Here is a 14132-nt window from a genome sequence, read left to right on the forward strand (position 1 = left end):
CCCTTTTCATCTCTGTGGCAGTATAAAGGGGCCTTACTAGGGTGACCCGATAGCAAATGTGAAAAATTGGGATGGGGGTGGGGGGTAATAGGAGCCTATATAAGAAAAAGACCCCAAAATCAGGACAGTCCATATAAAATCGGGACATCTCGTCACCCTAGGCCTTACCGTAAATGAGAATCAAGTACACATTTGTTAAAGCAACTGATTCCAATGAGTTGTGACATATAATGTGTGATGTGCGCGCCTCAGAAAGTTCAGAGGTTTGATCTGGATAGACACCAAAACATTGGATTCTTTTCTGACACAATCAAAAAAACTTGGATTTGAAAAAAAAGACAAAAACAAAACAAAACCACAAAACACCACTAAGCCGGAAATCTCTCAAGAACAGGTTTTCTCTCAAGATGTCTGGTAATTCCTGATTCCAATCAGGCCAGATTTGCCATTTTTACCATAATTTGGCACTGCTGCTTCTCTGGCTACCATAAGGGAAAGCATAGGTAGGTGCAAATGAAAAGTAATATTTTACAAATAAAGTTATACTAATTTTTGCAATCATCAGTAAAAGTTTGGTGTGTGGTTTTGGATTAGGTTTGGTAACTTCATTATTTTATCGGAACTGGTTTAGCCATCGCAACATATAGTTCTTTAATTTTTTTAGAGTCAGGTATTACAGTCACAGATCACACTTTAAAAATGGAGTCCAAAGGAATGACGTCATTTATAGAGCTTGTTGGGAAATTTCAATTAACCTTTTTTTTTGCAAATAGGGTCAGTTTTCATGAATCTCCTGACTCAAAAACAAAACAAAACAAAAACAACAAGAAAAGAAACCCACCATCAGAGGAAAAAAGTTTCAAAATTGTTGAAATATTCCATTTTAACATTTTTGAAAAAAAAAAAAAAGAAGTTTTAGACAAAACTACTTTTTGTTTTGAAATTTTCATAAATTTGGACTGTCTGGAAATGGGACGCTGGACTGGTTGGGCTGGTATTCTAATGTCTTACCAAGAATTTTCTTTCTCAGGTGCTTGACTGGTGGGTCTTGCTCACATGCTCAAGGTCAAACTGATTGCCATATTTGAGTCAGGAAGGAATTTTCAACAGTTCAGATTGACAGGCACTTTGAGTGTGGTTCAGTTTCCTCTACAGTAGTGGGTGCAGACCACTTGCTCATCTGGCCTATCTCACTAAATTAATTCCCTGCCATTGAAGGGGCCTCTGGTATTGGTGCCCCTCCTGTTCTCTGCCTGTCGCACACAATAGTTGAGTTTCCTGAGAGCTGTAATATTCTAGTCTAATTCTGAGTGTTGGGTTTATTGGGTGGTGGCTAGGTGATGTTTAGTGTCTTGTGCTATACAGTCTGTTGGTCCCTTCCAGCCTTACTCTATAACTGTGATAAAAAGATTTTAAAAGATCAAAATCAAAATGAATAATTTAAAATTATAAAAAACAAAAAGATTTCAAATTACTCAAATAATTTGTCCCCGGATTTTTGGTTTATAAATGTTTTGAGATTTCAACTTTTTGTCCCAATTTGAGATGACTTTTTTTTTTTGCAGGACAGGAAAGCTATTTCTTGCCCAAACCTACTCAATTACCTTTTAGAGTTGGTTACTCTTCTTAGCAAGCTGTTGTTCTTTTCCTACATTAGAGTATCAGCATACTCACAGATCCTGTGCCTCATGGAATTCATATAATAAATATATCAGTAATCTATTTCTATCACAAAGTGATAGTAATATATGACCAATTATTTTAAGAAGCAACAACAGAATTTGATAAAAAAATAATAGCAATTCAGTCATTCAGTGAATGTTACTTTTTGTGTATGAGAGATTTCTCCATGAGCAGCTTCCAACATTCTCACATTGAGATATTATTCCAAATTATTTACCAGATAATTTCCGTGAATAATTTTTCATCGGTAGCTTGTTTGTGAGAAGATTAATGAGAGTATTCAGTTTTTACAAAAATCAAATGTTGAATATATAATATTTTCTTCTTTGATTGGAGGAGGTAACCCTTAGAACAATATTCTCTTTAGTGATTTTTTTAACTTACGTTCCTTTAAGATTTTCCAATATGAATTTAAAATTCATTATTTCTTGCCAATAAACTTGTTTTCTAGAAGATTTGCAACAAGTAAACACAAAGCTAAATGTACTTTGAACAGCAGGAGCGAAGAGAGAAAATAAGTGGCAACATAAAATAATACACTAAAGAACTTCCTGAGTTCAGTGGAAATCCGACAATCTTCCAACAGCTTCTTGTTCAGTAAACTCTCACCAAGAGCATCAGATTGATCCAAACCTTTACTGTTGAATGTAGCATAGTAATGTACATTAGCAGAGCCAGAAATCAAATGCTAGAATAGAATACATGATTTTGAATTATTGTTTACCTTTATTTCTACAATGTTTTAACATTATTGAGTTCACATCCATCATCATGTAAACTATAGGAATGATTGCAAGCACAAGTCCCTTGGTACTTTTAGCAGTGTTGGGATTTGTACATACAGTCTTTAACTTGTATTGGTTTAAATCTTAATTATTTTGGGGCCAGATCCAACTCTCACTGAATTCAGTGGAAAGTTTCCGTTTGACTTGCACACGAGTTGAAAGGGATGATTAGTACCAAAAATAAGAGGTGTCTGACTCCTATATTTCTAGTGGAGAGGTTAAACAAGCACAGCTAAAAGGCAAGCTTAATTGCAGTGCTAGCTTCATTGTTCATTCTGTTTAACCTCATTTGATGATTGTATGTAAGTACCTTCATGGGCAGAAAATACCAGGTAGTAAAGGGACCTTTAATGTAGAGGAGAAAGCATAACAAAAGAACAATTGGCTGGAGGTTAAGGACAGAGAAATTCAAATTAGAAATAAGACTTAAATTTTTAACAGTGAGGTTCATTAACCATTGGAAGAAACTATCAAGGGAAGTGATAGATTCTCCACCTCTTGATGTCTTCAAATCAAGATTGGATTCTTTTCTAGAACACAGGCTTTTGTTAAGCTCAAGTTATTGGACAGAGTATAAGGTACTTGGGTGAAATTCTATAGCCTGTGTTACACTGCAAATCAGATTAGATAATCTAACCGTCTCTTTTGGCCTCAAAATCTATGTGTGTTCTTCAGCTTAGTGGTTTGAGCATTGGCCTGCTTAAACCCAGGATTGTGAGTTCAATCCTTGAGGGGGCCATTTAGGGATCTGGGGCAAAAATTGGGGATTGGTCCTGCTTTGAGCAGGGGGTTGGACTAGAAGACCTCTTGAGGTCCCTTCCAATCCTGATATCCTATGATATTACTCTGCAAATCTGTCTCAGAACTGCTGTGAAAGGAACCACTTCAAGGGCTGAGAGAGTAATTTCACTATCAATTCCCATTTAGGCTATGGCTACACTAGAAAGCTTACAGCAGCAGAATTGCACTGATGCAACTGCACTTCTGTAGCAGACATTCTAAGCCTAATTACTCCAGCCCCCGTGAATGTTAGCTCTCCCGCTGATATAACTTCGGCTACACTGGCGCTTAGGTCAGTGTAACTTACGTCACTTGGGAGTGGCTTATTCACACCCCTGAGCAACATAAGTTATATCAACATAAGTGTAGAGATAGCCTTAGTGTTTGGTTTCTCTGCTGCGATCGTCAACCACCATGCCAATTAGTGCCAGTGGTGATTTTAAATATAATGTTCAGTAGGATTGAATTCAGACCACCAACTATTGTCACATAGCCCACATAGGAGTCATCAGCTAGTGATAGCTTGCACGGACAAAATATGATATACACAAATCAGTGACCTAGAAATGAAAAGCTCTGCAAGTCATTACTATTTCTCTAAGACACCTAGTCAAGCCTCCACTAAGTCTTGTATAACATCTTGCAGATTGCTCAGAACTGCTAGCAAAGTTATATCAACTTCTCACCTAACAATTACTCATTCCTGTTCTGTGCTGGATGCAAAATTGATGTGTGACATTCTTCGGTAGTTTCTGCCCCCACTCAGCCTACAGAACTTCTGTTTGAAGCGCAGAGGCTTAAGGAACTATAGAAATATCCAACACGTCTTGGCAAAGAAACTTCATTATATGAGCAGGACCTAAACAGGTATGTTTCAAACTCTCCCCTGCACTGGACTTTATACTTGTACACTTATACCTGTACAGGCTGGGTATAAAATGCAAACAGAAAAGAATGGTGATATTTCACACTGGATTTGCACAGGTGTAAATGGCTATATGAGATGCAAAGCAGTGATGAATCAGGTCCATGCAGGGTAGGCTTTCAATACATATAAGGGCCAAGATTTTTCCAAAAGTAGGAGTACCAATGTAATCTTCTAACTTCATATTTAAGGCTCTGGCCTCATTTTCAAAAAAGCTGAGCACCTAGTTGGCCAAGGAGAGGTAATTTATGGGATCTAAACTTAAACTCTTGTTTTGGAAAATCTTGGACATACAGTTCAAAGAAGGAAGTTGTCATAAATATAAAGAGAAGGGTAACAACCTTCCTGTATACAGTACTATAAAATCCCTCCTGGCCAGAGGCACAATAACCTTTTACCTGTAAAGGGTTAAGAAGCTCAGGTAACCTGGCTGGCACCTGACCAAAAGGACCAATAAGGGGACAAGATACTTTCAAATCTGGGGAGGGGGGGAGGCTTTTGTCTGTCTGTTCTGTGTGCTTGCTAGAGAGAGATCAAGAAAGAAAGCAATCCAACTCCATTAGAATTAATGAGTACTAGCAAGAAAATGTGTTAGTTTACTTTTGTTTTGGCTTGTGATTTTCTCTGTGCTGAGAGGAAGGTGTATTCCTGGTTTTCTTTTTGTAACTTTAAAGTTTTTGCCCAGAGGGAAATCCTCTGTGTTTTAAATCTGATTGCCCTGTGAGATTAGCTTCCCTTCTAATTTTACAGAGGTGCTTCTTTTACTTTTTTTCTTTATAATAAAGTTCTGTTTCTTTTAAGACCCTGACTGATTTCTCTATTGTCCTAAGACCCAGGGGTTTGGGTCTGTGATCACTTTGTAACCAATTGGTTAGAATATTATTCTCAAGCCTCCCCAGGAAAGGGGGTGTAAGAGCTTGGGGGGATATTTTGGGAGAATAGGAACTCCAAGTGGTCCTTTCCCTGATTCTTTGTTAAATCAGTTGGTGATGGCAGCGTACGCTCCAAGGGCAAAGAGTTTGTGCCTTGGAGAAGTTTTACCCTAAGCTGGTAGAAATGAGCTTAGGGGGTCTTTCATGCGGGTCCCCACATCTGTACCCTAGTGTTCAGAGTGGGGAGGGAATCCCGACAGAAGTAATGAGACCTTACATTGCAGTCACTATGATAGCCCAACATACATTGAGCTGATAACATCAGTGCTACTCGTTTCTGAGGTTGAAGATGACTCCATTTACATTTTAAGAGTAATCTTGAAGGGGTAAAAAATATCTCTAGTAAAAAGTTGAGGGTGGGGAAGAGATAGTACTTGCTTTATGATTCTAGGCAGATGTGATGGAAGCTCTAAGCAATGGCAGTTCTGAAACACTGCTATCATCAACCAAGAAAGGTGCATTTGAAGCCTTAAGAATGAAAGTCACAATATACCTGCAAAGTATTACATTACTTCAAGACCATAATATATAATCATAACATGTGGGATAACAAAAGAAAGAGTTCATAGTTGGAAATGTGTATAGTGAAAGATAGCGCCATATATACAAATATATACCCCATTAAATAATCTCCTCTGTTTTCATTCCAGGTGTACAAGGTTGTTGGGATACTGCCATAGCTTTAAAAAGCAAAAGCATGGATCAGAATGTGAATGAAGTCCCCTTCCCAGTCAGACTACTTATGTGAGTGAATGATCATCAAGGTGAGTAAGCAGTTCACAGTCTGATTTTCCTAGTCATCTGTGTTTTTCATTCAAGGAGGTTACCATCCCAAATTTCAAAATCAGTCCACAATGACTTTTAAAAGCTTCTTTTTCTTTGTTTCACTCTTTTATCAATTTGAGTGACTAGAGCTCTAGAGGAAATCAGTGTTTGATATCCAATTGCTGTAGTTCTCTGTTTGCCCATGGAAGGGGTCTAGCAAGGGCTGGTTGGGAAAAAAAATGTTTTTTGGGGGGGAAATGTCATTTTCATCTCTATTTTTACAAGAAATTTCAAAATAAAAAATAAATAGGAAAATATTTTGTTTAAATTTTAATAAGAAAGTGTCAGCTTGCTTAAATTCAGGTTTCTGAAAATGTAAATGAAATACTTTTATTCTAATTTCAACAAAACAAAAATGTTTGATAAAAAAAAATTCCAAAAATCCCAGAAAAAACTAAACTAAAAAAAAGTTTTCCAACCAGCTCAGGCAGCAGCAAAATACACTTTTCTAGTCCACTAGTTTCTACCAATGTACGTTTACCCTGCCTAAGGGTGAAAACACAATACAGTCTCATGACCCATTCAGTTCCCGGCTTCAATCACAGGTTTGCCAAAAAAGATTCTAATTCATGCCAATTCTCCTGCAGGCTAAGAATATCTAACTGGGTATGACATGCACAGGTGTGGTCAGAACTAATGTTGTGATTAAATATATTGTATATCAGGGATCAGCAATCTTTGGCATGCGGCATGCCAGGGCAAGCCCCCTGGTGGGCCGGGCTGGTTGTTCACCTGCTGAGTCCGCATGTTCAACCGATCGCAGCTCCCACTGGCCGCAGTTCACTGTTCCAGGCCAATGGGGGCTACGAGAAGTGGGGGCCAGCACATCCCTTGGCCTGCGTCGTTCCCCGCAACCCCCATTGGCCTGGAGTGGCGAACCGTGGCCAGTGGGAGCAACGATCAGCCAAACCTGAAGACGCTGCAGTTAATCAAACAAACCTGGCGGGCCACATGCCAAAGGTTGCCTATCCCTGTTATATATGATCCAAGAGTAGAGAAAAAAGTTTCCAGCCTTCAGAAGTTTCTACGGACCAGTTGTGACAATGACACCTATCCATTCACTAGGTACTGAATCAAAAGCCACAAATTAATTTTACACACATTGGGCCACCAAACAGCCACCAGATGGTAATGATGTTCTGTCACTACTGACATGGGCTGGATTTCATCTCACAATTTATGGGGAAAGCATTTTACAACCAAACACAAAACCCAAGAGCTCTTTTGTAGCCCAGTATTAATTTCCTGTACCCTATGACCAACTTCTCAAGCCCTTCATAACTTAAGTGAAACAACTCACAGCTTATCACTGCATTTTCTTGAATTAATTTTGTCTGTCTTTTTTAAGCTATACCCACTTTTGACTTTAAATTTGTTAGAATTATTTGTAATATTGGATCAGTGGTTCACACTGGCTACATTTGCTGAAAAAATTCTGCCTATCCCTAATTTCTATTGACCCATTGTATATATAAAAATGACTTCTGCACAATCGGCTCAGCTATGGGATTTATTTGTGCTTTCTGACTTGCTCTTTAATCCAACCGGGCATGTGCTAACTGGTCCTGTGATAATCTTAAACAACTCTAATGGTATTAGATATTATTTGAATTTTACTGAGAACCCAAGCTTGTTTGATTGTGTTCAGGCCAGTCACATCATGTGGTCTGTAGGTCTCTGTTGGATTGCCTTTTCTATTTAACATTATCAAAATTTTGTTTTTCTTCTTTTTTTATCTGCACCGTTTGATTCTTTACTTTAGCTCACTCACCAAGTATGGTGTTAAATCTCTCATTTACAACAACAAAGTACCACATCATCCTTTGAATTCATGAAAATGAAATTCAGGAATGTACACTGGAGTGAAATGATGTTCTTGTGGTTAAGGTACAAGATTACAAGTCTTAAAATCTGTCCCTGGCTATCACACAGAATTTCTCCATGACCTTAAACAATTCATTTATGACACAATCCTGAAAAATGTCCAGTTCTTCCAGTGAGATACCCACCATTCTTAACTCCCATTAAAGTCCACATGAGTTCAGTGTAGTCATGAAGTCAAAGTAGCAGACTGATAATTCCTTTTGTGCTTCAGTTTCCCTCATCTGTAAAACGGAGATGATAATTCCAGTCTCACAAGGATGACGTGAAACTGAACAGCTAGTTCATTAATGAGTATAAACCACTTTGAGTTTGTTGGATGGAAGGGTCAATATATATCAAAATATCATTGTTCTAACACTATCAGAGTCCTCTAGTTATGGTTGGAATTAGGCCACTTCCTGTCCCACCACCATTTCCTGTCCCACCTTAGGATTTGGAATTCCATAATGCTATATGGTACCTTCAATCCACTACAGAATATTGAGTGACCAGCCAACACTCCCATTTTGCAGGGGGAGGGACCCAGGTGGCAGTGGAAGAAGGTATCAATGGAAAGTGTGGGGGGAAGGCATCAAAAGAAAGTGTGTGTGAGACTAGGGAGAGGGCATCTGGAAGGGCAGGTAGATGGCTTTTGAAGGTTATATTGGGAACAGCTGTATTCCTGTGGACTGAGTACCAGGTCAGGAAGTAGGAAAGGTATGTTCTATTCCTCATTCTCCCATTGGCTTTTTGGTTGACCTTAGACAATATCTGAGCCTCAGTTATACTGTTTGTAAAATGGGGAGAATAATGGTTCCTCAACTTTATAAAATTACTTTTAGGTATGTCACAATTCCCTAGGGTGAACTATCCACCCTCATTTCTGGTACAGAACACCATGTTAGTGACAGACCCAGATTCAATATCAATGATCACCAAAGAGCACCATTCTCTCATCTCAGAATCTACAGATGAAATGCTCCATGCATGTAAAATATTTTTTTAATCAAAATATGTAGGGAAGACTTTGATCCAATCCCCATGAAACATGCACTACTTGAATCCAACCCCACAGAGGAGTGCAGAGCCTAATGAAAATAGTCAGGGGAACAATAGTGTAAAACTATATTATTCCTACATGTGGGATTTAGTGTGACTAAGCTACACCTACTGGTTAGTCAGCCTCTTTTCTTTTAATCTCTTTGAAGGATACAGACAGACATCTGAGTCACTAACACTTGTACATTGCTTAGGTGTCTGCTGAAATGCTTGGAAGCTCCAGGCAATTTTCTTGAATAGTTTGTGCTTATCAATTGTATAACAATACAGAACAAAAAGCAATGCTTAAATTCCCCTCTTTTCTATCAAAAATAATAAGAGAATGATCTGAAGAAAACAGGTCATAACTTCAATACTTAATGTTAAATTCTGGTTGGGAACATAAAAGCAAAATTTTGACATTCATTGAAAGTCAAAGCCAGAGAAATTATGATAACATGTGCTATAAAATTAATTCAAAGGGTTGGAGGAAGGCTTTCTAAATGGGAAGGTACCAAAGAAGGAATTTGATGTTGTTGTTGCAAAACTGAAAAAGACTGAGAATAATTTGAGCCCTAGTCAATATAATTTGTATTACAGTAGCAGCCAGCCAAATTTAGTGTTGTGCTAAACACTGTTCAAATAAAAGGTAGGATACAGTCCCTGCACTGAAGGGGTTACATTTTAAGACAAGACAACTACAGAGTAGGTAGAAAAAATTGGCAATATTTAGAAATGGGGAAATAAGGGACAGAGATATTAAAACAACCCACCAGAGCTGAAAATTGAGTGAGAATTGGGAAGCAGTGATTCTGAAGAGGATTTAAGGATCATAGGGGACAAACAAGTCAACATGAACTCCTGGTGTGATACTGTAGCAAAGGGAGCTAATGCAATCTTTGGATGTATAAACAAGAGAGCAGGCAATAGAAGTACAGAGGTGATTTTGCCTCTGTGTACAGCATTTGTGAGACAAATATTGGAATACTGCCTCCAGTTCTATGTCCACATTTTATAAAGGATTTTGAAAAACTGAAGAGGATGCAGAAAAGAGCCTCAGAAAAACAGTTGAGGCCTGGAAAATATGCCTTAAAGTGAGAGACATCAAAAGATTAATCTGTTTAGTTAATAATAATAATAATAATAAAAAAGATTTAGAAGTGGCTTCATTATGCATACTTTCACAAGGAGAAAAGACCAGGTAGTAATGAGCTCTTTAGTCTAGGGGATAAAGGCATAAAGAAACAATGGAAGTTAGAGATACATTCAAGTAAGGCACAAATTTTTAACAGTGAGTTTGAGTAACCACTGGAACAGATTACCGAAGGACATCATGGATTTTCCACCTCTTGTTATCTTCAGATCAAGACTGGATACCTTTCTGGAAGATATGCTTTAGTCCAGGGATCAGCAACCTTTGGCATGTCGCCCGCCAGGGTGAGCCGCCTGGCAGGCCAGGACAGTTTGTTTACCTGCCGCGTCTGCAGGTTTGGCTGATCACAACTCCCACTGGCTGCGGTTCTCCGTTCCAGGCCAATGGGGGCTGTGGGAAGCGGCGGCCAGCACATCCCTCGACCTGTGCCGCTTCCCACAACCCCCATTGGCCTGGAGTGGCGAACTGCGGCCAGTGGGATCTGCGATCGGCCGAACCTGCGGACGCGGCAGGTAAACAAACTGGCCCATCCTGCCAGGGGGCTTACCCTGGCAGGCCGCATGCCAAAGGCTGCCTCTCTCTGCTTCAGTCAAAGAAAAGTTATTGGGTCCAATACAAGAGTAACTGGAAGAAATTGTGTGGCTTGTGTTATACACGAGGTCTGACAAGAAGATTTAATGGTCACTTCTGGCTTTAAAAATCAATTAATTCCCCACATACCAGTGCAAGGAATTAGCCACAAGACCAACCCTAGAAAACAATTACAGCTCGAAGATCCCAGTAAATGATTCATACCATTCAACTCTCACTCAACCATCTCACATAGACAGGTTTAGTCTCTCTCATCCTTGGCTTCCTTCTAGCTTTCTTCTTATGCCTCCAGTTGTGCTAGGAGACTTTATTATGCTGGAGGATGTACAGGACCTAAAGGCATGGCTACACTTGCAGATGTAGAGCGCTGGGAGTTAAACCAGACTTTGGAGACCGTAGCAGGGAAAACACTGCCGTGTGTTTACCCTGTCAGCTGCAAGCGCACTGGCATGGCCACGTTAGCAGCTCTTGCAAAACCACAAACAGCAGTGCATTGTGGGAGCTATCCCAGGGTGCAAGTGGCTGCAATGTGCTTTTCAAATGTGGGGGAGTGGAGTGTGACAGGGAGTGTGTTTTGGGGGGCTGAGAGCGTGTCAGCTTGCTGTCTTGTAAGATCAGACAGCAGCAGACCTCCCTCCCCCCCCCATCCCCACACACTTACAACAGCAGAATTCCACACGAATGGTTGCTTTGTCTGGGAGCAGATAAGCATGCCGGATGTCAGAAACAGAGCTTTGAAAGGGGATATCTGCATTTCTGTAGCAGATTTCAAAACAATGAGAAGAGTGGCCACTTGACTTCAGGGGATTATGGGACATTTCCGGAGGCCAATCACAGTGCAGTAATGCAACACCTCATTCACACTGACGCCCGGGTGTTTCAGCCGGGGCGCAGTAATCTCTACACTTCTCATGGAGGTGGATTATCAGGAGCGCTCCAGCTGCGGAGTCCAGGTGCTCTTCATGTCATGCCAGTGTGGACACATCGGGAGTTAAGGTGCCTGGGGCTGCTTTAATACGCTCTAACTTGCAAGCATAGCCAAGCCCTAAGACTTTCTTCCTGTCACTGATATTCCCCTAAATAGAACAGAACTCTAGAAAGAGAAAGGATCATGAGGAAAGATGACATTAGGAATGTATTACTTGGAAAGTATGTGCAGGGATAAGGTCACAAAGTTTGGTCTATAGTTCATCCATGTTGACTTCTTTAAAACTGAATATGCAACTTGCTGTCAAGACATCCAGTATACAGGGAGACAGAAACAAGAATATATTTTAGGTATGCAAACTAATGAACGGGGCTTCTTGTATTTTTTGTTCTGGCTCCCAAAATCTCCATTTCCTTTTTTACCAGTCCCAAACCCTTAAGACATAGAATATGCAGGGGGATAATTTGAGAGATAAAGAGATTTAATCTGATGCTGTGGTCACCTCTCATTGTTTAAAGTCTCTTACCAGTTATTTTACATCCTTGCAATGCACCACAAAAAGAGCTTGTTTTACAGAATATCATTAGCACATGCATTTAATTAATGAAAACAATATTATAATAGAGTCTTACCCAAAGGCAACATATAATTAACACAATGTGTAATTTACCTGTGGAACTCATCGTCGCACAATATTACTGAGGCACACTCTCTAGTCATCATTATCATCATGTTCCTATTATGCCTCTGGTGTTTAGGGCAGTGACAAAGCTCCTCCACTCCTGTCTGTTTCTGGTAAGTTTTTCAATGGTTCCCCAGCTGTGCCTCAGGTTTTTCAGCTCGGCTTCCACAGCTCTTTGCCATGTTGTTTTTGGGTGGCCTTGTTTTCGCTTGCCTTCAGGTGTCCATCTTATTGCCACTCTGGGGATGGAATCAGTTTCCACCCGAAGCACATGACCGATCCATCTCCAACGCCTCCTGGCAATGATGGTGTTCAGACATCCTTGAAAAGGATTACATGTTTACTGGTATATAACAGCTCCCATGGCTACTCTACTAGTATAAATTACAAGGCTTGTCGATTATTGGGCTTCAGAGCATGAACTGAGAGCAGGAAGAAATACCTTGCCATAATGAAGTATTGCATAATTAGTTGCATTATGAAAAGGAGTACTTGCGGAACCTTAGAGACTAACAAATTTATTTGAGCATTAGTGAGCTGTAGCTCACGCAAGCTTATGCTCCAATAAATTTGTTAGTCTCTAAGGTGCCACAAATACTCCTTTTCTTTTTGCGAATACAGACTAACATGGCTGCTACTCTGCAAGTTGCATTATGGAGACAGCAGTGGGAGGGTGTTAAGCTTCCCCTAACATTTCCAGCACTGTCCATAGTAGGAAATATGGTGCTGGGATTGACTCTTCCACTAAGTTTCAGAGTAGCAGCCGTGTTAGTCTGTATTCGCAAAAAGAAAAGGAGTACTTGTGGCACCTTAGAGACTAACAAATTTATTAGAGCATAAGCTTTCGTGAGCTACAGCTCACTTCATCGGATGCATTTGGTGGAAAAAACAGAGGAGAGATTTATATACACACACACAGAGAACATGAAACAATGGGTTTATCATACACACTGTAAGGAGAGTGATCACTTAAGATAAGCCATCACCAACAGCAGGGGGGGGAAAGGAGGAAAACCTTCCATGGTGACAAGCAGGTAGGCTAATTCCAGCAGTTAACAAGAATATCAGAGGAACGTTGGGGGGTGGGGTGGGAGGGAGAAATACCATGGGGAAATAGTTTTACTTTGTGTAATGACTCATCCATTCCCAGTCTCTATTCAAGCCTAAGTTAATTGTATCCAGTTTGCAAATTAATTCCAATTCAGCAGTCTCTCGTTGGAGTCTGTTTTTGAAGCTTTTTTGTTGAAGTATAGCCACTCTTAGGTCTGTGATCGAGTGACCAGAGAGATTGAAGTGTTCTCCAACTGGTTTTTGAATGTTATAATTCTTGATGTCTGATTTGTGTCCATTCATTCTTTTACGTAGAGACTGTCCAGTTTGGCCAATGTACATGGCAGAGGGGCATTGCTGGCACATGATGGCATATATCACATTGGTAGATGCGCAGGTGAACGAGCCTCTGATAGTGTGGCTGATGTGATTAGGCCCTATGATGGTATCCCCTGAATAGATATGTGGACAGAGTTGGCAACGGGCTTTGTTGCAAGGATAGGTTCCTGGGTTAGTGGTTCTGTTGTGTGGTGTGTGCTTGCTGGTGAGTATTTGCTTCAGATTGGGGGGCTGTCTGTAAGCAAGGACTGGTCTGTCTCCCAAGATCTGAGAGAGCGATGGCTCGTCCTTCAGGATAGGTTGTAGATCCTTGATGATGCGTTGGAGAGGTTTTAGTTGGGGGCTGAAGGTGATGGCTAGTGGCGTTCTGTTGTTTTCTTTGTTGGGCCTGTCCTGTAGTAGGTGACTTCTGGGTACTCTTCTGGCTCTGTCAATCTGTTTCTTCACTTCAGCAGGTGGGTATTGTAGTTGTAGGAATGCATGATAGAGATCTTGTAGGTGTTTGTCTCTGTCTGAGGGGTTGGAGCAAATGCGGTTATATCGTAGCGCTTGGCTGTA

At 40.2% G+C, this 14132-nt stretch overlaps 1 long non-coding RNA gene across 1 annotated transcript in view; it reads right to left on the reverse strand.

Annotated features, from left to right (window-relative positions):
- LOC122460622 overlaps positions 1 to 12324 on the reverse strand; it is a 72565-nt gene extending 60241 nt beyond the window's left edge. Inside the window, exon 1 of the long non-coding RNA XR_006282048.1 lies at positions 12174 to 12324. This is a non-coding gene — a long non-coding RNA (uncharacterized LOC122460622). The remainder of the gene's footprint in view (positions 1 to 12173) is intronic.
- Positions 12325 to 14132: the final 1808 nt, after the last annotated feature.

This window comes from Dermochelys coriacea, chromosome 6 (assembly GCF_009764565.3).
Source record: "Dermochelys coriacea isolate rDerCor1 chromosome 6, rDerCor1.pri.v4, whole genome shotgun sequence".
In the NCBI taxonomy this organism is placed as follows: domain Eukaryota; kingdom Metazoa; phylum Chordata; order Testudines; family Dermochelyidae; genus Dermochelys; species Dermochelys coriacea.